Source organism: Arachis ipaensis, chromosome B05 (assembly GCF_000816755.2).
Source record: "Arachis ipaensis cultivar K30076 chromosome B05, Araip1.1, whole genome shotgun sequence".
In the NCBI taxonomy this organism is placed as follows: Eukaryota; Viridiplantae; Streptophyta; class Magnoliopsida; order Fabales; family Fabaceae; genus Arachis; species Arachis ipaensis.
This window is the reverse complement of record NC_029789.2, coordinates 25244140-25262514: the sequence shown is the minus strand read 5'-3', so window position 1 is coordinate 25262514 and position 18375 is coordinate 25244140. Positions and strand designations below refer to the sequence as shown.

Genomic DNA, 18375 nt, shown 5'->3' with positions numbered 1-18375 from the left:
ATCTCCTTAGGTTCAAAATATAGTTTTTGAATAGCAAGGGGCTCCCTTCTCAATTCTTAGTAGGGATGGAAACACTACCCGAACCCGCGGGTACCCACCCCGCCCCTACCCGCTCGGACTACCCGCGGGTAGGAGCGGGGCAGATTTTATACGAGTTATTGTAAGACAGGACGGGATCGGATAGACAAAAAATCTGCCTCTATCCGTCCCGTTGCCACCCCTAATTCTTAGCAATTCAATTCATTGTCAAAAAAAAAATTAAAATAAATTACCTCTATAATCTTAAATTTTGAAACCTTCTGGTTGTCTCCATATAAAATTGTAAGCTGTTTTAAGAATATCAGCACTGAATGACCGATCTGCTAACAATCTTCCAAACAAACTTTTTAAACACCTCTATAAACCTTTCTTTATGTCTTCATCTCCAAATAGTATAATTTGATCATCTTCTGACATAATTTGATTTCTAGTGTTTTTTGAGAGGTAGACTGAGTTGCCATTATTGACCTTAGACACACGACTCAAGTTGATTCTAAGAGTTAGGATTCTTAAAAACCTTAGCACAACAAAAGCTTAGCAGCAAGCAAACTTTGGATGGTAAATTAATAACTAGTAATCTTACTTTTCAAATTGAATAGTTAAAACATTAAATAAATTGATAAAAATTATTTTTTAACGACAAATTTGATATTCAAATTATATTATTTTACAAGTGTAGAAGCATTTGTCATGCACAAAAGCATTTAAAATTTAAATTAATATTATTTATAGTTTTTCTTAAAAAAAATATATGCATAAAACGAAAAATAAAGTCAACTGTCCGAGTGTAGTATTATCCGGTGAATAAACAAAAATAAAAAAATATTTTTAAAAAATTAAAAATTTTAAAAAACTAAATTTCTTATTTTTGAATTTTCAAATTATAAGATTAAATTTTTTTATTTAAATTAAAAAAATAAAATAAAGTCCAGCAATATCTAGTAAACAACAAATCAGTAAATTTATTATTTTTTTAATTTAAAAACTAAAAAAATAATTTTTTTATAATAGTAGAAAAATAAAAAATTCTAAAAATATCCAAAAAAATAAAAAAATTTTAAATTTTAAATTTTTAAAATTAATTTATTTTTAATTTGTAAACAAGTGCAGCAAAAAAAAGTCAACTGTAGGGTGTAGCATTATCCAATGTAAAAAAAATTATTTTCAAAAAAATTAAATCAATTTTATATCTCAAAATCTTAACTTTTTTTTATCTATTTTTGTGCGGGCAAATTCACTGTATCTCTGGCGAACTTTAAAGTTGTACGTTTTATTTTCGAGTAGTTGGGAACAATATATTTATGTACTCTTGTGTACTTGTGGAGATGATGATGATGGTTGTCATTGTCACTGGTAATATTAAAAAATTATGCTAGTTGTCTATTTAATTCCTTAACTTTTCTTTTCGCCCAAATTAAACCAAACTAGATTCTTATTCTTGTGTACTCCTATGTACACTTGAAAACGATAATAATAATTGCCATTATTAATCAGCTTAGTTAGTTTCTTCATTTCTTCCTTTCTTCGTTTCTTCCTTTCTTTCTTTCTTTCTTCCTTTATACTCACAAGAATCTTCAATGTAGAAGCACATCTCAATTTTCCTCACACTTCGCGGGACACACTATTTTTCTCGTCGTGACCATTAAAATGGTTGAATTGTACATCTGGACTTATTACAATCATGAATGTTGATTTTTTGTCAAGCCATAAACGACACTGGCAAGTGTCAAAACTCCGAAGGATTCCACAGCCCCTTCTGTAGGCTGTGTTGCTGGTCCCAATAATCATGAATTCCGGTTCCATCCAAGGGATGATTTTCCTTTATCGGTGTCTGTTCTGATGCACCTCCAATATTGAAGAAGCCATATTTATTGTATTCTCTATTTATGTTATATTCTGAATTAATATTGATTTTTTTCGCACAATATATTTCTTTGTTATGACATAGTTTCATAAAATTTATATTTTAAATATTGTATGTATTTATCATTCATATATTCATAATGATAAAGTATATTAGGTTAAATAAAATATATTTTATGATCCCAATTTATATACGTGTATGTATGTATGTATATAACATTTTATTAATGACCAAATTCGAATCAAATAGAAAATAAAGCCAAATTACTCTTTTTATGTCTCGACGATATTATAGTTGTTCTTGCAAAAGGAAAAGAAGATTAATAAAAAATTTATATAAAATAATATTGATATAATTTTTTAATAACAAAATTTTTTACTAAAATATGTTACTTTATTATATTTAAAATATTATTTAAAGAATTACAGTCATTATTTGTTATATAAGATCTCGAACTATGAAATGTATTAGAGCATTAATTACTAAACTATCAGTTTAATTATTTCGCGGGTTTTCTTTTAAGAATCTACAAAGTAAATTTAAGAACTATCATGTATATGATGTAATATATTTTGCAATATACTATTCTTATTTCTTTGTATATGATGTATATGATGTATATTTTGCAATATACTATGCTTATTTCTTTGTATATAAGGTAATAATCATAATCAATATTATAAGTGGCTAAAAAAATTATAAAGAGTACAACTTGAAAGAACTAAGTTCAACTGCATAAATTAATCATTTTGAAATTATTTTTACAAAATTGGATAAAAAATAAATGCCGAGAAATTAATTGTTTACATATAGACATAGATTTATTGTTTTTTATTGAATTAATCTATTTATCTATTTCTTGTTTCGGTATTAGTAGATTGAATTTAACATGGTAATTATATATTATATGTAAAGTTTAATGATAAATTTTCTTAACATAAAACTAAAAAACATTATATTTTGTTAGAAGAGCAAACAAAATATAACAAAATATTTAATTAGGTTTTGTTATATAAATAAATAAATATTTAATTTTTTAGGCATTATAAATAAATTAATTAATTTTGTCCATATAATAATAACTATTTCTTTTTTGTATCTAAATGTGTATGAACTAATTGATGTCAATAACCAACTTAAATTGATCGACTAGTTAATTCACTTGTTAATAATAAATATTAAAAGTTCGAATTTCGCTTTATGTTGTAATAACAAAATTTGAAAAAAATTGAATGTCAATAATCTGAAAGAAATTTTTTTTATATTCATAAAATCAAGCATATATTACATTTGTAAATAAATAAATAATAATCTAAAGGTTGCGTGGAGAATAACAACCAACATCAACCTAATAAAATGTAGTGGTTGTGGGATGCACTCCAATTTAGAAACTCAAAATATCCTACGCGTGAGAGTTTCTTTATAAAATTAAATTAATACTATTCTATACTAATAAAAAAAATAACAATACTATATTATTGCATGTTTTAGAATTTAACCAGGTGTTGCATCACAGTATGGTCTATGTCTACAGACTACACGTGTGGTGCATCTATAATTATCAGAAAAGACGACGTATGCATGGATGGTTATCTTTTTTTTTTTTTCATTTTTTTGCTCATTTAATGTTATTATAATTTTGGTTATTTGTTCCCATCGCATTGGATGAAGATGCATTGGTGAGGACTGGTGCTGACAAAAGTATTGAGCACCTTAATGATGAAAAGCTGAATAGGTTGAACTACACCATGGACCAATATATAGTGTTTCTCAGTGCATGACATTATTTTATCCAACACCTAATAGCAAGTTGTAAGAATAAAATTCTCACAAACTCATTGTGTCTCTCTTAAATTCACCTAGGCTTTGTTTGAAAGGTAGATTAAGATTGAAAAACAGAAATTGATTGACAAAAGCGAAGAGATTAAGGCAAAATTAAATTTTTGTATTATATTTAATATAAAATATATAAAATTAAATTATGTCTTAATATTTTATTTAATTTAAAATAAATAAAAAATAAATAAAAATATTTATTAAAATATTTTTAGTTAAAAATAAAATTTTTTAGCATTAATTTTTGAGAGTATCTTAGATAAAGATGTCTAAAACGTTTTTTTTTTAAATATTATTTAATAATTAAAATTTAACACATATAATCGATTAAATCGTGTTATTTTTGTTAAAATTAAGCTAGACAAATTAATTTGACCAAAAAAATAGTGAACCAAATCTTGAACTGGTCTAAATTAATATTATTTTTTATAAAAAATAATTAAAATACCCTTATTATAGAAAATAACTAAAATACTATATATTGAAAACTTTAAATCCTAACCCTATAACGGTAGAGAATTAAAGGTGTAACACCCTACCACTCAGAGCTTTACGCTTAAGTCGTAAAACAGAGGTGGTGTGGTATTACGATCTCTAAAATAAAAGCTCCTGACTCAGCCTGCGAAGTCAAGACTGGCCGGAGAATATACACACATATATACATATATATACATATCCAAAACCCAAATGTACATAAAAGAAATCCTACCTCTCCATACACCTCTAGGAGGATCAAAAAGAATAAGTTATGTGGAGAGAAAGCTAAGTACATATATATACATCATAGCATAACAAAATAACCCAGTAACCACTCCGCTTCAAGAGTCCAGACGCCTAACGAGATGCCTCTCGACCTGAATTATTCCAAGACAATTTTCCTAAAAGAACACAGCCCTCAAAACCTCAACTAATCCGCTTCCTCCAAGCTCCAGTATTCACAATTTCAAGCTCCAATTATTTATTTACAATCTAATACATATTTATAACACATATATACCCAATTTAATACTCAAAGCTCAAATTAAATGAAATTAAAATGGAATTATAATTTTTCTCACCTTACCCAAGCTTCACATAAGCAAGAGTGAACATTTTCCTCAAGCTAATTGGATCCTAAAACATCAAAGAGTAAAGAAATTTAATACCTCCACTTAATTTCCCAAAAATTGGGGAAGAAGAGGCTGAGAATAAAAGAATGATTTACCTATGAAATTGTTTCGGTAGAAATGTAGAGCTCAACGCGGTGGACGCGTGGCCACAAACGGTGCGGCGATCGGAGCTCGGACGGAGGAGTTACGGCAAATTAAATTTACCGTGAGGGTTGGAAACGTTCTTCGTTTCTCTCTTCCCCTAAATGTGTTTCACGCTGCCTCTGCTGAATGGGGAAGAAGAGAGACTTGGATTCATTAAATGCTGGGCCGGTTGGGCCCACGGGCCTGGTTGAACTGGTTCGGCCCGTTCGGTCTAATTTTTGACCGATTTTTTTTGAAATTGGTGTCAAAATTCTCGTTTCGACGAGCTCTATCCTAATTTAATATAATATTCACATTTCTAATCCTCCTTATTAAAAACTAATTTATTGACTAATTATTTACTAATTTAACCGGGATTTACATTCTACCCACCTAATAAAGAATTTTGCCCTCAAAATTCAAATTCAATTACCTGAAAAGAGATGTGGGTAGTCCTTTCGCTTATCTGATTTGAGTTCCCAGGTATGTTCCTCGATACCAGCTCGACTCCAAATTATTTTTACCAATGATACTTCCTTTCCGCATAATCGTTTAATATTAGTATCATCAATTCTCACTGGAATTACTCGAAGTGTTAGATCTTCTCTTACTTGGGCTGGTTCCGATTCTAGAACATGACTTGCGTCAGGAGTATACTTCCGAAGCTGTGACGCATGAAACACATCGTGCAAATTCGAAAAATACGGCAGTAAGGCAATTCTATAAGCCACTAGTCCAATTCTCTTCAAGATCTCAAACGGTCCAATATAACGGGGATTTAGTTTCTTAGTCTTAAAAGCTCTTCCCACTCCAATGGTTGGTGTAACTTTCAGAAAGACATGTTCTTCTTCTTTGAACTCCAAAGGCTTTCGCCTCTGAACAGCATAGCTCTTTTGGCGGCTTTGGGCTATAAGCATTCGACTACGAATTTTCTTTATCTGTTCAGTCGTTTTCAGCTATCATCTCAGGCCCTAATAAACTCCTTTCTCTAATTTCATACCAACATAATGGAGATTGACATTTCTTGCCATACAGAGCCTCATATGGAGCCATTCCGATGCTCGCATGATAGCTATTATTATAATAAAATTCTATCAATGGCATATACCAATCCTAGCTCGCTGGCTGGTCCAAAATACAAGCCCTTAGCATATCCTCCAAGGTCTGAATAATTCTATCTGACTGACCCTCTGTCTGAGGGTGATACACAGTACTCAAGCTTAACTGAGTCCCAAATGCATACTGAAAAGCTCCCCAGAACCTTGATGTAAAACGAGGATCCCTGTCAGATATAATGGTAGAAGGCACGCCATGTAACCTGACAATCTCTTTGATATACATTTGAGCCAATTCCTCTATTGTGCAACTTATTCAGATAGGAAGAAGGTGAGCTGATTTCGTCAATCGATCCACAACCACCCAAATAGCATCACAACCAGATCGGGTTCTAGGCAAACCTATCACAAAATCCATTGCGATACTCTCTCATTTCTATTGTAGAATCTCTAAAGGCTGAAGGGTCCCTGATGGTCTCTGATGCTCAATCTTAACCTTCTGACATGTTAAACATTTAGATACGTGCAATGCCACATCATTCTTCATACCTGGCCACCAGAACATCGCTTTCAGATCCTGATTTTATTCTTCACAGTGATCTCATTCAATTGCCGATAATCGACACATAACCGCATACTCCCATCCTTCTTCTTTACCAGCAATACTGATGCTCCCCACGGATAAACACTTGGTCGAATAAAATGCTTACCCAACAGATCTTCCAGCTGAGCTTTCAGTTCAACCATTTCTAAAGGTGACATCCTGTAAGAAGTAATCGAAATCGGATCGGCTCCAGACACCAACTCAATTGCAAATTCAACATCCCGATTAGGTGGAAATTCATTAATATTATCCGAAAACACATCTGTAAATTCGCATACAACCGGAATCTACTCTAAACTCTGATCATCATCTAATACTCCCGCAGTTAATAACATAATACCCTGACATTCAGTTCCAGAACAGTTTACTATCATAGAGTCTAAATAGTAATTATTCACCACAACAGGTGCTTCTGACCCTTCCAGCATAAACTGTACTGACTTCTCAGAACAATCAAGCAAAACATGGTTCTTAAATAACCAATCTCCCGACTATCACAGCGTCACCTGCCTGCAGGATACATCGTGTCCCCTGTCACCAATACTGAGCCTCACCTTGTAGTTGATAAGTTTAAAATCCAACCCATTGCTTCTCAGGAATCTGTTGGGCCTGCAACAACCGTTCCATAGCTTGAATCCAATTATCTGCGTTAGTGGGATTTGAGGTTCTCCTGAAAGTCGGAGGGTGAACTTTCAGAAATAAAGCAAGTGTCATAGGACCATCCTCATCATTATTATTTCCGTAATTACCCTGATTTATCTTATTATCCAGTGCCTCGGCTATTGCCTGCATAGCTACAGCCATATTTTCCAGAGTAGCCATAAAGTCTACTGGATCATTCCCTACCGGACTAGGAGTAACGATGCCTATCCTACCTCTACCTCGCCCGCGACCGCGTCTGCGAGTCGACATCTGGTCCTTATACACACTAAACAAGTGATATTAAGTTGATCAGTTTTAATATCACAGGTCTAATGCTTAAAGTTCCAAATGCATGCTCACAAACGTTTATGCTATATATATCAGTCAGATATCCTAATAGCATATAGACACATATACAGAGAATGTACAGAAGCACAATCAGTCCATCTTTCAGGCTCTATAGGAACGAACTGCTCTGATACCATAATGTAACACCCTAAGGTCCAAACCTGTATTCTTTTCAATTCAACATACCCTTCCTCATTATCATAACAATCACCACAATAAATCTACCTCAGATCAATAATTATACTCATACAATATTCAAATCCAACAACCAAAATTCAACTAAAAATCATAGTTCACATATCCTAGGATTTTAACACAAAATACCTCATTTTTCATTCAAAATTTCCATTCCAATTATTTTCAAACCTATTACCACCAATCCAAATTGCTAACAATAATCCTCAACAAGCTCCATATCTTTTCATCAATCATCATTCAACCAAACTAAAATATAGCCATTTAATCAACAATTCAATCATATATCCTTTCAAAGATCCAACTAGCAACCAATATCATCTTACAAACAAATCACCAAACCAAACCAAGCATATTCATCAACCCATTACTAAACATTAAATATACACCTGCATTCCAACTTATCTTATGGTCATCTAGCCTAAGTTTTCACAGAACATTATATATTAAATGCAAGAAACCTAAACCATACCTTAGCCGATTCCCAAGAATTATTCTAAGACAATTTTCCTAAAAGAACACAGCCCTCAAAACCTCAACTAATCCGCTTCCTCCAAGCTCCAGTATTCACAATTTCAAGCTCCAATTATTTATTTACAACCTAATACACATTTATAACACATATATACCCAATTTAATACTCAAAGATCAAATTAAATGAAATTAAAATGGAATTATAATTTTCTCACCTTATCCAAGCTTCACATAAGCAAGAGTGAACGTTTTCCTCAAGCTAATTGGATCCTAAAACATCAAAGAGTAAAGAAATTTAATACCTCCACTTAATTTCCCAAAAATTGGGGAAGAAGAGGCTGAGAATAAAAGAATGATTTACCTATGAAATTGTTTCGGTAGAAATGTAGAGCTCGACGCGGTGGACGCGTGGCCACAAACAGTGCGGCGATCGGAGCTCGGACGGAGGAGTTACGGCAAATTAAATTTACCGTGAGGGTTGGAAACGTTCTTCGTTTCTCTCTTCCCCTAAATGTGTTTCACGCTGCCTCTGCTGAATGGGGAAGAAGAGAGACTTGGATTCATTAAATGCTGGGCCGGTTGGGCCCACGGGCCCGGTTTCGGCCCGGTTCAACTGGTTCGGCCCGTTCGGTCTAATTTTTGACCGATTTTTTTTTAAATTGGTGTCAAAATTCTCGTTTCGACGAGCTCTATCCTAATTTAATATAATATTCACATTTCTAATCATCCTTATTAAAAACTAATTTATTGACTAATTATTTACTAATTTAACCGGGATTTACAAAAGGGCTAAAATTTAGAATTCTCTAAATTAATATATAGAGAAAATGTTCAAATTTTAATCACGTTAATCCCTACAGTGGTTTCCGTCACAGAGTCAATTGAAAAGTTTGGAGACTAAATTGAGGCAATTAAAACTTTAAGGACTAAATTGAGGCTCGAGTGTAACTTCAGGGATCAAATTGAGTATTATCTCTAATATATATATATATAATAGGAATATTTTAGTTATTTTCTATAATAAAGATATTGTAGTCATTTTCTATAAACAATAATATTAATTTAGATTGGTTCAAGATTTAATTCACTATTTTTTCGGTCAAATTAATTTGTCTGGCCTAATTTTGATAAAAATAATACAGTTTAATCGATTATATATGTTAAATTTTAATTATTAAAAAAATATCTATAAAAAAACATTATAAACAATCCAACACAAATTTAACACAAGCAGAAACAGAAAGCAACAAATCAATAAATCCAACACAAAGCCAAATCAACAAATTCAAGCACAAAGCCAAATCAACAGAGAAGTACAAAACCAAATCAGAAATTCAAAGCACAAAGAAGCAGATGCAGAAGGCGAAGAGCGACGGCGGCTGAGTAGATCGGCGGTGGCAGGAGCATGCATGAACGGCGGCGATACACTCCACGGCTGGATAGATCGGCAAAATTTTATTTAAAATGACGATTTTAATACGAAAAAAAGTTAATGATGATTTTAAATCGAAAATTAGATGATGGACGGTTTTGATTCTGGCCGAAAACTTTTGGAACCAAAACCATACTTAACCCTATTATTTATTTGGTTCACCATAAATTAAATTACATAAGTCACATATTTATGAAAAGATTTCAATTACAAACAAGATAAGTTGTATTTTTTTGTTACTCATATATCGATTCTATGCTTTTTTTTTTCTTTTTTCTTTTTTACGTGATAGATCAGAGTATTATTCGTCAACACTAATTTTTATTTTTGGCTTGTAAAATATTTAATGGATAGAAGTGATAAAACTACTTAACAAAAATTAAAATTTTCCCATATCTTTTACGAAGATAAATCCTTCACTCAAAATTAAAAAAATATTAATTTTCGTTCGACTACTTCTTTTATAATATTTTTTTTTATCTAAAAGGCTAAACACTAATTCGTTTGACTATATTATTCTAGGAATTTTAAAATATGACCAAGTAATAAATTTCAGAGAGACGAAATTAGGGGATCATCATCATATCATTCATCAGGTCACGTCTGATGTCTAATGCACGCTTATAATTTAACATTAAAAGATACATAAAATAAGAACACCCAATATAGATAATCAATTGACATAATATAAGAGATAAAGACGTGTAAGATCAGCGATGTAACCCGTTAAAGAATATTGGCAGCTAAGTTTATCTGTTCTTAGCCTAATTAATTAAGATCATAAATTGAAACTATTAATGCAAAATATATCCATATTATTTATAAGAGTAATGTCAGAATGATAAAAAAAAATGTCAAAATTTAACTTATTTAATATTTATTAATTATTGTAATAAATTTTAATTATTTTTTACTAAGTTTTTTTTACTATCAAACATTTTCATATTTCGTAAACTGATATTTTTAATTAATTAGGCCTCCATGTTGTTTTGCATAGTAATAAAAAAAAGTCAATTATTAATTAATATATAATATAAAAATAGTTGAACATCCAATAATTATTTATCATCACATGTCCTCATTTAATCAACCGTGCATATATAGTTTGTTCAGCACGTCATTTTCTCTTTAAAACCAATTGCGCATGTATACATTTATTAAGTGCCTAATTAAACTATTTTAATGGAAGGATTAATTAGTTGATTTCATGTTACTCACTGTCTCTGTTTGTTACCAAATGGTAGGCTTTTTGGAGTTTATATCAAACCTAATCTCACACAAAATTCAGCAAAGAAAATGACACCACGATAATTTTGTATAATTAATTGACATAATGCTTCTTATTAAAGTAACATGCAACTTTACACGCTCTAGGGCCACTACGACACAAGAAGGTGAGAATAGTTAACTGAGAAAGTTCCATTATTGGATGCTTAATTAGGTAAAACCAGGTATGAGGAAAAGTTTAATATATAATTAAACATATAATAAAGTGGCCGGTAGCATACCTTATCAATTGTTAGGTAAAGTATCGGAGCATATGTATGAAAATATATACATAAACAACAAGTATCTTGTACCAGCAAATCAAAACACTTAACTTGAGTATATATGATATGATTATTTAATTAGAATTGTAACTCTTCAATTATAATTAAGCTTGCAACTTCTTGGGAGCTCAATTAATATTTATATCTTTTTCAGTTCATGTCATCCAATTAGGTGTATGTGTATGAAAAACATGGATTCAGCAATTAGCACCTAGTAGTGGATGGAGATTGTATATTCAATAATTAAAAAATTTTGTTCTTAAAGTTTAATAAAAATTTTAAAAATATTTTAAGTTTTATTTTTTTTTAATTTTGTCTTAAAAGTTTTCGATTTGCATCAAATATATTTCCTGACGGCTAATGTTTCAAAAAATTTTAAGACCAATTCAACAACAATTTCATAAGAATAACCCTCAACACAAACAAATCAAGCATAATTTTGATGCATTATTGTTAGATTGATTTTAAATTTTTTGAAAAGTTAGCCGTCGAGGATATATTTGATGCAAATCGAAAATTTTTAGGACAAAATTAAAACAGAATAAAATTTAGAGATATTTTAAAAATTTTTGTCAAACTTCAAAGATAAAAAGTATACTTTATCCTTAAAAAATATAATAAATTAAAAAGAAATGGGATTTTGTCGTATTTAGCAATATAATTATTTGGTGGAATAATTAGGGGAACTTTATTAAGATTTAACAACTGGTGAGTAGCAATAAAAAAAATCTAATTAAGCTGTATATGAAAGCAATGTTTTCTCTTCTTAATTCCATGTCTTCAAGCACGCGGAGACAGTGAAAATATGGTCAACAAGCAATAGGGTTTTTCTTTAATAAAACCTAGAAGAATTGTATGTGTGGTCAGTGTTTATTTGTATCCAAAACTGCGTCGTTTTGACGCGAGAAAGAAAAAAAAAACTCACCAACTATACTAACACGATAACCCAGTCCTAATTTCTTTCCTCCAACCCATTAACATCCAGTCCCAATTCCCTCACTCCCTAACCCTAGTAGAGCAAACACCGTCGCCATCGTCAGCCCCCATCCCGCCTGCTCGTCGTGAAGGCCCACCAGCCACCGTGAACCCCTAGACGCCGCCACTCTTTTCTTCCTCACCTTCTCTATGCTCGTCGCGAAGCCCACCTACTCTTCTCCTCCTCACCGTCTCTGTGCTCGTCGTGAAGCCCGCTTCTGTGATCGTCGTCATCGGTAGCGACAGAGGGTACCATCATCGGCCTTGTTCTCGTCGCCGTCCCGGACGTCTCTGCTTGGCTTCTCTCTCTTCAAGCTCGCTCTCTCTCCCTCTCCGATCTCACTCTGTCTTACGCGAAATGCGAACGTCTCTGCTCGCTTGTCCTCCTCGCCGTCACCTCCGTTTAACTGCTCGGCCATCACCTCCTCTCAGACGTCTCTATTGCTCGGCTGTCTTGTCTTCTCCAGTGAGCACTCCTCCATTGCTTCTTCAGCCCTAATTTTTTCTGAAATTAATTATGATTAATATATACTTCTGAGTTAATTATTCTTGTTAATTTGTCTGGTTTTTGATAATTTTTTTCAAGTTAAATTTTTTAAAATAATTTTGTTGATTGTTGATGGTAATTGTTAATTCTGAGTTATGAGTTTTCTGAGTTCTGTAGTCGTTAATTTTGTATTCTGAAACTGTATGTATAATTGGATTGTTGCTTATGTGAATAGAAATTTTGTGTAAATTTGTGTTCAATAATCAACATTTAGTTATTGGCTATATGTAATTTGTGTAAGTTTAGGTTCAATAATTAGAAATTTGTGTAAGTAGTATCTGAAATTAGTTTATTTTTTTTTAGTGGTGGAATATAATGTGTTTGTTAATTATATGCATTTTAATTTTTTGTAGTGGTAAATTTTAATGTTTGAATTTGTGAACTTTCAATGATAAATTATAACATTTTGAATTTTAATCTTTGAAATTTTTATCTTTTTTTAATAACTTCAAATAATGTGATAGGCACCATAACATTTACCAAAATTTAATTACATATAACTATAATAAAAACTGAAGAAGCTCTAAGGTGTCTATGACTATGATGCCTATGCTAAAAAGGATGGAAATACAATCAATAACAACAACAATAATAATAAAACTTTATTCCATTAGATAAGATTGACTATACAAATCAAACGATATTATTAAGTCTTATCATGTATCATATTTATAATAAGATTGTGTATATAAAAATTTTGTTTGACCACTTCATGTTTATATATGATATTTTGAGTCTTTCTCTACCTTTCACTCCTATTTACTTTTTATCTCATCTAACGATCCACATTTTTAATTGGATGTTCTACTATTTTTCTTTTCACATGTCTAAACCTTCTAAGACAAATTTCTACTATTTTTACAATAATAGACATTATTCCAATTTTCTAACTTATATATTCATTTTTTATTTTGTCCATGTGAGTGTGATTGTTCATCGTTCTCAGCATCCTTATCTTTATCACACTTAACTTATGTTTATACTAATTCTTTGTTGCCCAACACTCTATTCCATATAGCATAGTTGGTCTAATTGGCAGTGCGATAAAAGTTACCTTTAACTTTTATAGGTATCTTTTTGTCATATATAAAATCAGACGCACTCCACCATTTTGACCAATTCACTTAGATCCTATGTTTTACATTTTTCTCAATTTTTTTATTATCCTGTATGATACACTCAAGATATCTAAAACACTTTATTTGTGGTAGAATATTATTTTCAATTTGTACTTATATATTAGTGTTTCTCTTACGTAGGCCGAACTTATATTCTATTTTACTGCAATTTATGCACAAAATGTACACCACTAAAGCTTTTCTCTATGAATCTAATTTCTTATTTGAATCTCCTTAATTCTTCTATAAGGATGATATCATTGGCAAAACATATGCACCATAGTACGGATTTCGGGATATGCTTTGTAAGTATTTTCAAAACTTATGTAAAAAAAAATGAATTTAGAGATGATCCTTTGGTGTAGTTCTACACCAATAAAAAACTCTTCCGTCACACCACCTTATTAAGTCTTTGTACTAGTTGTGACCCTATTGTATATATCCTTCATTGCATATGAATATGTGCAATCCTTACACTCTTTTATTCCAAAACTTTTTATAAGATCCCTCTTGGTAGCCTATTATATATATATATTTTTTAAATTAATAAATACCATATTTATATCATTGTTTTTTATTTTGATACCTCTTCATAATTTTTCTTAACAAGTATATAGCTTTGATGGTGGACATATCTGACATAAAATCAAACTAGTTCTCCAAGACATTTGTCTCCTGTTTCAACCTTCGTTCTATCATCCTCTCTCATAACTTCATGATATGACTCATGAGATTGATCCTTCTTTAATTTTCACAATTTTGCATATCTCTTTTTATTTTCGTAGGAATCAAGGTGCTCTTTCTCTACTAATCTTGCATCTTAAATATAAAAATCTCATTAAAAATTTTGGTTAAATGACCAATGCCTTTCCTCCTAAATCTTTCCAAACCTTTACATCGAAATCTTGAATCTTTCAATAATAATTGAAGTTTTGGACTTCTTTTCTCATATGTAACTGATCAAAGTATAAAAGAGTTTTTTGTCTTTCAGTAAATAACTCATAGAAATATCTTTTTTATCTTTTATTAATGCTCTCAACTTGAACTAAACTTTCATCAATCTTATTCTTGATGTACTTAACTTGATTCAAATTTTTTATTTTTCTTTCTTGTTTCTTTTACGATTTTATATATACATTTTCTCCTTTTTTATATACTTAAAGACTAATAAACACACTCATATGTTCTTGTTTGTTTCATTTACTGTCATTTTTATCTCTTTTTTAGACATCTTATATTTTTTTTAATTTTTAGTTTTAGAGCATAAAGTCTACTAAATATTTTTTTTACCTGTTTGTGTATACTTGTGCTCAATCATGATTACATGCCTCTTGTTTTAGTTTCTCTAGTTTTACTAAAGCTTTTTTTTTTACATTTATGATGATTTCTCTTATCTTATTTGCATTGTTATATCTTTTTCACTTTGCTTCTTCTTTTATTCATTTTTAGTTGGTTCTCACTTTTCATTTGTTACCGCTTCATCTTTGGATTTCTTTTTTTATATCTTTTTCTCGAGTACTGTATTTCACTACAAGAAAATCGTCGAATACCGGCGGATTTACCAAGAAAATTTGTCTGTAATTTACCGTCGAATTTAGCGGTGGGATAAATCAAACCATATAAATCTCGTCGGTAATTATTTGCTGGCAGATATTAAATTTTAATTGGTAAAATTCTAGAGCTTGTTACCGTTAGATTTATTCCCCAATAAATTCGATGGTAAACTTAAATTTTATTTTTTAAAAAATTTGTTTAAAAAAAAATTTTAAATTTTCATAATAATTTATCTATAATTTTCGTTAAAAGTTCACAAACAAGTTCACAAATAAATATTGAAACTCTCTAGATAATAAAATGTTAAAAAAATTAATTATACAAATAGGACAAATTAAGATTATAAATAATTCATGTTTATCAGCAAATAGGACAAATTAATTATACAAAGAGAGTACAAGTTATAAGCAAATAGGACAAATTCACAACAAATTAATTAACATATCATGACACATTAACATTTTAAGTAATCTACTAACATACATATTATATCTCTTAATTAAATAGTATATCTATTTAAACTTATACAATTTTAGTAACTTACAAACTTAGTTGAAGGTTTTGCCTCACAAACCATTAATCTATGAATAAAGAATTACTAGCACTGAAAATCTACTGTCTACAGGCGTATTTTCTGGAATAGCAGGCTATACACCTTCAATTGCAAACTATAAACATAATCAACACACAAATTATAATTAAATAAACAAATCAAAGTTCATATATTCAAATGAGTAAATTGCAACAAACTCAATAAAATTGACAACAATCAACTTAGCAAAATTAATTCAGAAAACAATTAACTTAGACAACAATAAAATAAAAAAATTAACAACAATCAACAATAAGTCAATAATTAACTTAGAAAAATAATAAATTAAGATTAACTCGGAGAATGAATTACAATCAATACTAATTAACTCATAAAATAATTAACTCAGACAACAATAAAATAAAAAAATTAACAATAATCAACAATAAGTCAATAATTAACTTAGAAAAATAATAAATTAAGATTATCTCGGAGAATGAATTACAATCAATACTAATTAACTCAAAAAATAATTAACTCAGACAACAATAAATTCAAAAAATTAACAACAATCAACAATAAGTCAATAATTAACTTAAAAAATTAACAAGTTAAAATTAACTCAGAGAATTAACAAAATCAACACTAATTAACTCAGAAAATAATTAACTCAGACAACAAAAAACTCAGAAAATTAACAATCATCCAAAACACTATTAACTCAGAACAAATCCTAAATTACACCCAATCTAATCTAACATTATTTAATTTCTAATTACACTAAATTAATATAATAAATCCTAATCTCACACTTTATTAAAAAAATTTAATTAAGAATTTAATAAAATACTTAACAAAATCCTAAACAAACAAAAAAATTTAAAAAATAAAAAATATAGAAAAAAATACCTCTGATAGTGGCTGCAGGATGGTAGATGTATGGTGGTGACTGGAGGCGGCAATAAAACCTATGATGGTGGAGCTAGGATTTAGTAATATAATAAACAACTAAAAGAAAAAATAGACAACAACCTTACTTTTGGCACGGTGGACCTCAGCCACGGACCACGGTGAGGGGGACAAGATGACAACTTTCGATGGCAAAGAACACCAATAGCGGCGGCGCGATGGAGACTTTCTATGGAGACTCTAGCAGTAGTGACAATGACGTGCTAATCTGCAACAATAATATGGCTTACCGGTGGCGATGGAAGCTCCAGGTGGTGGCGGTGTAATCTTTTTCAATGGAGCAGAGGGAGAGAGACGAGAGAGAGAGAGAGAGAAGAGAAGAGAGAGAGAGTATACAGGAGTGAGGGAGAGTTTTGCGTTTGAATTTTATCCCAAATTTACTGTCGAATTTATCGGTGGAAAAATGTAACGGTAAAGTATTCGTTGTTGCCTAAATGCTGTGTTTCACTAAATTCTATTACCGTCAGAATTTTTCAACAGAAAATCTAACAGTAAATTCGGTGCTAATAAATTTAATTTTCATGCCTCTATTTGGATTTAATTACAGAAATTTAAATCCGATGGTGACTTATTCGAAAGACGAATTTTTACTAGTAATCATCAGAAAATTTGCCGTAAATTTGTCGGTAACGTCCGTCGCTAAATCCGACAGTATTCAGTGCATTTTTTTATAGTTTTTTTTTGTCAAATTCTCTTCTAAAATAATTTTATAATTAGTGTAAAATTTTTTATTGGCTCCTCTTAATAAAAAAAATTGATTTGAACTTATCACATTATTATTGTAAATTATAAGATGTTCGTCTATCTTCTTAATACAAGTATTTGGATAAGAATAGAATTCTAACTCTATCTAATCCTATAATTAAATATCTAACCCTAGCGACTTTTTCATGACGATTTTGTGCTGGACTCAAAAGAGGGGAGAAAAAAGTTTGTCATAGATATATAATAACAAATTCACTAGGAAAATAATTTGGAAATTATTAACATGCACGATTGCAGTAAAATAATGTAGAAATTACACGACTCCATTGATACAAACTCCAAAACTAATGTTGTATTGCATTACTCGAGACTAGATACACACACGTTTACCCCACCTAAGTTTTGGGCAAAGTCCAACAAACCATAATCCTAGGCCAATAAACACCTTTTGTGTAGCGAATGACAACTGCACTATAAAATTACGTACTACTGCATGCAAAAATCATAGTATCTAAATGAATACGTCAGTCCAGATAAAGTGTTGAGTCAATAGCGAAGAAATAGTCCTTAAACAATTATATGTACACCAATTTAGTTCTGAAAAGATTAATCTTCTCATTAAATTGGTCCTTAAAAAATATAATATTAAATTAAATTAGTTCTTATCTAAATGTATATTTAATAAATTACTATGTATTAGTAGA

The 18375-nt window shown here is 30.4% G+C and overlaps 1 long non-coding RNA gene across 1 annotated transcript; it reads right to left on the bottom strand.

The window, feature by feature from the left end:
• On the bottom strand, window positions 8277-8849 carry LOC110271853. Its single transcript, XR_002362662.1, has 3 exons — window positions 8651-8849; window positions 8505-8559; window positions 8277-8416 (listed from the first exon to the last, which is right to left on the bottom strand). It is a non-coding gene; the product is annotated as an uncharacterized LOC110271853 (long non-coding RNA).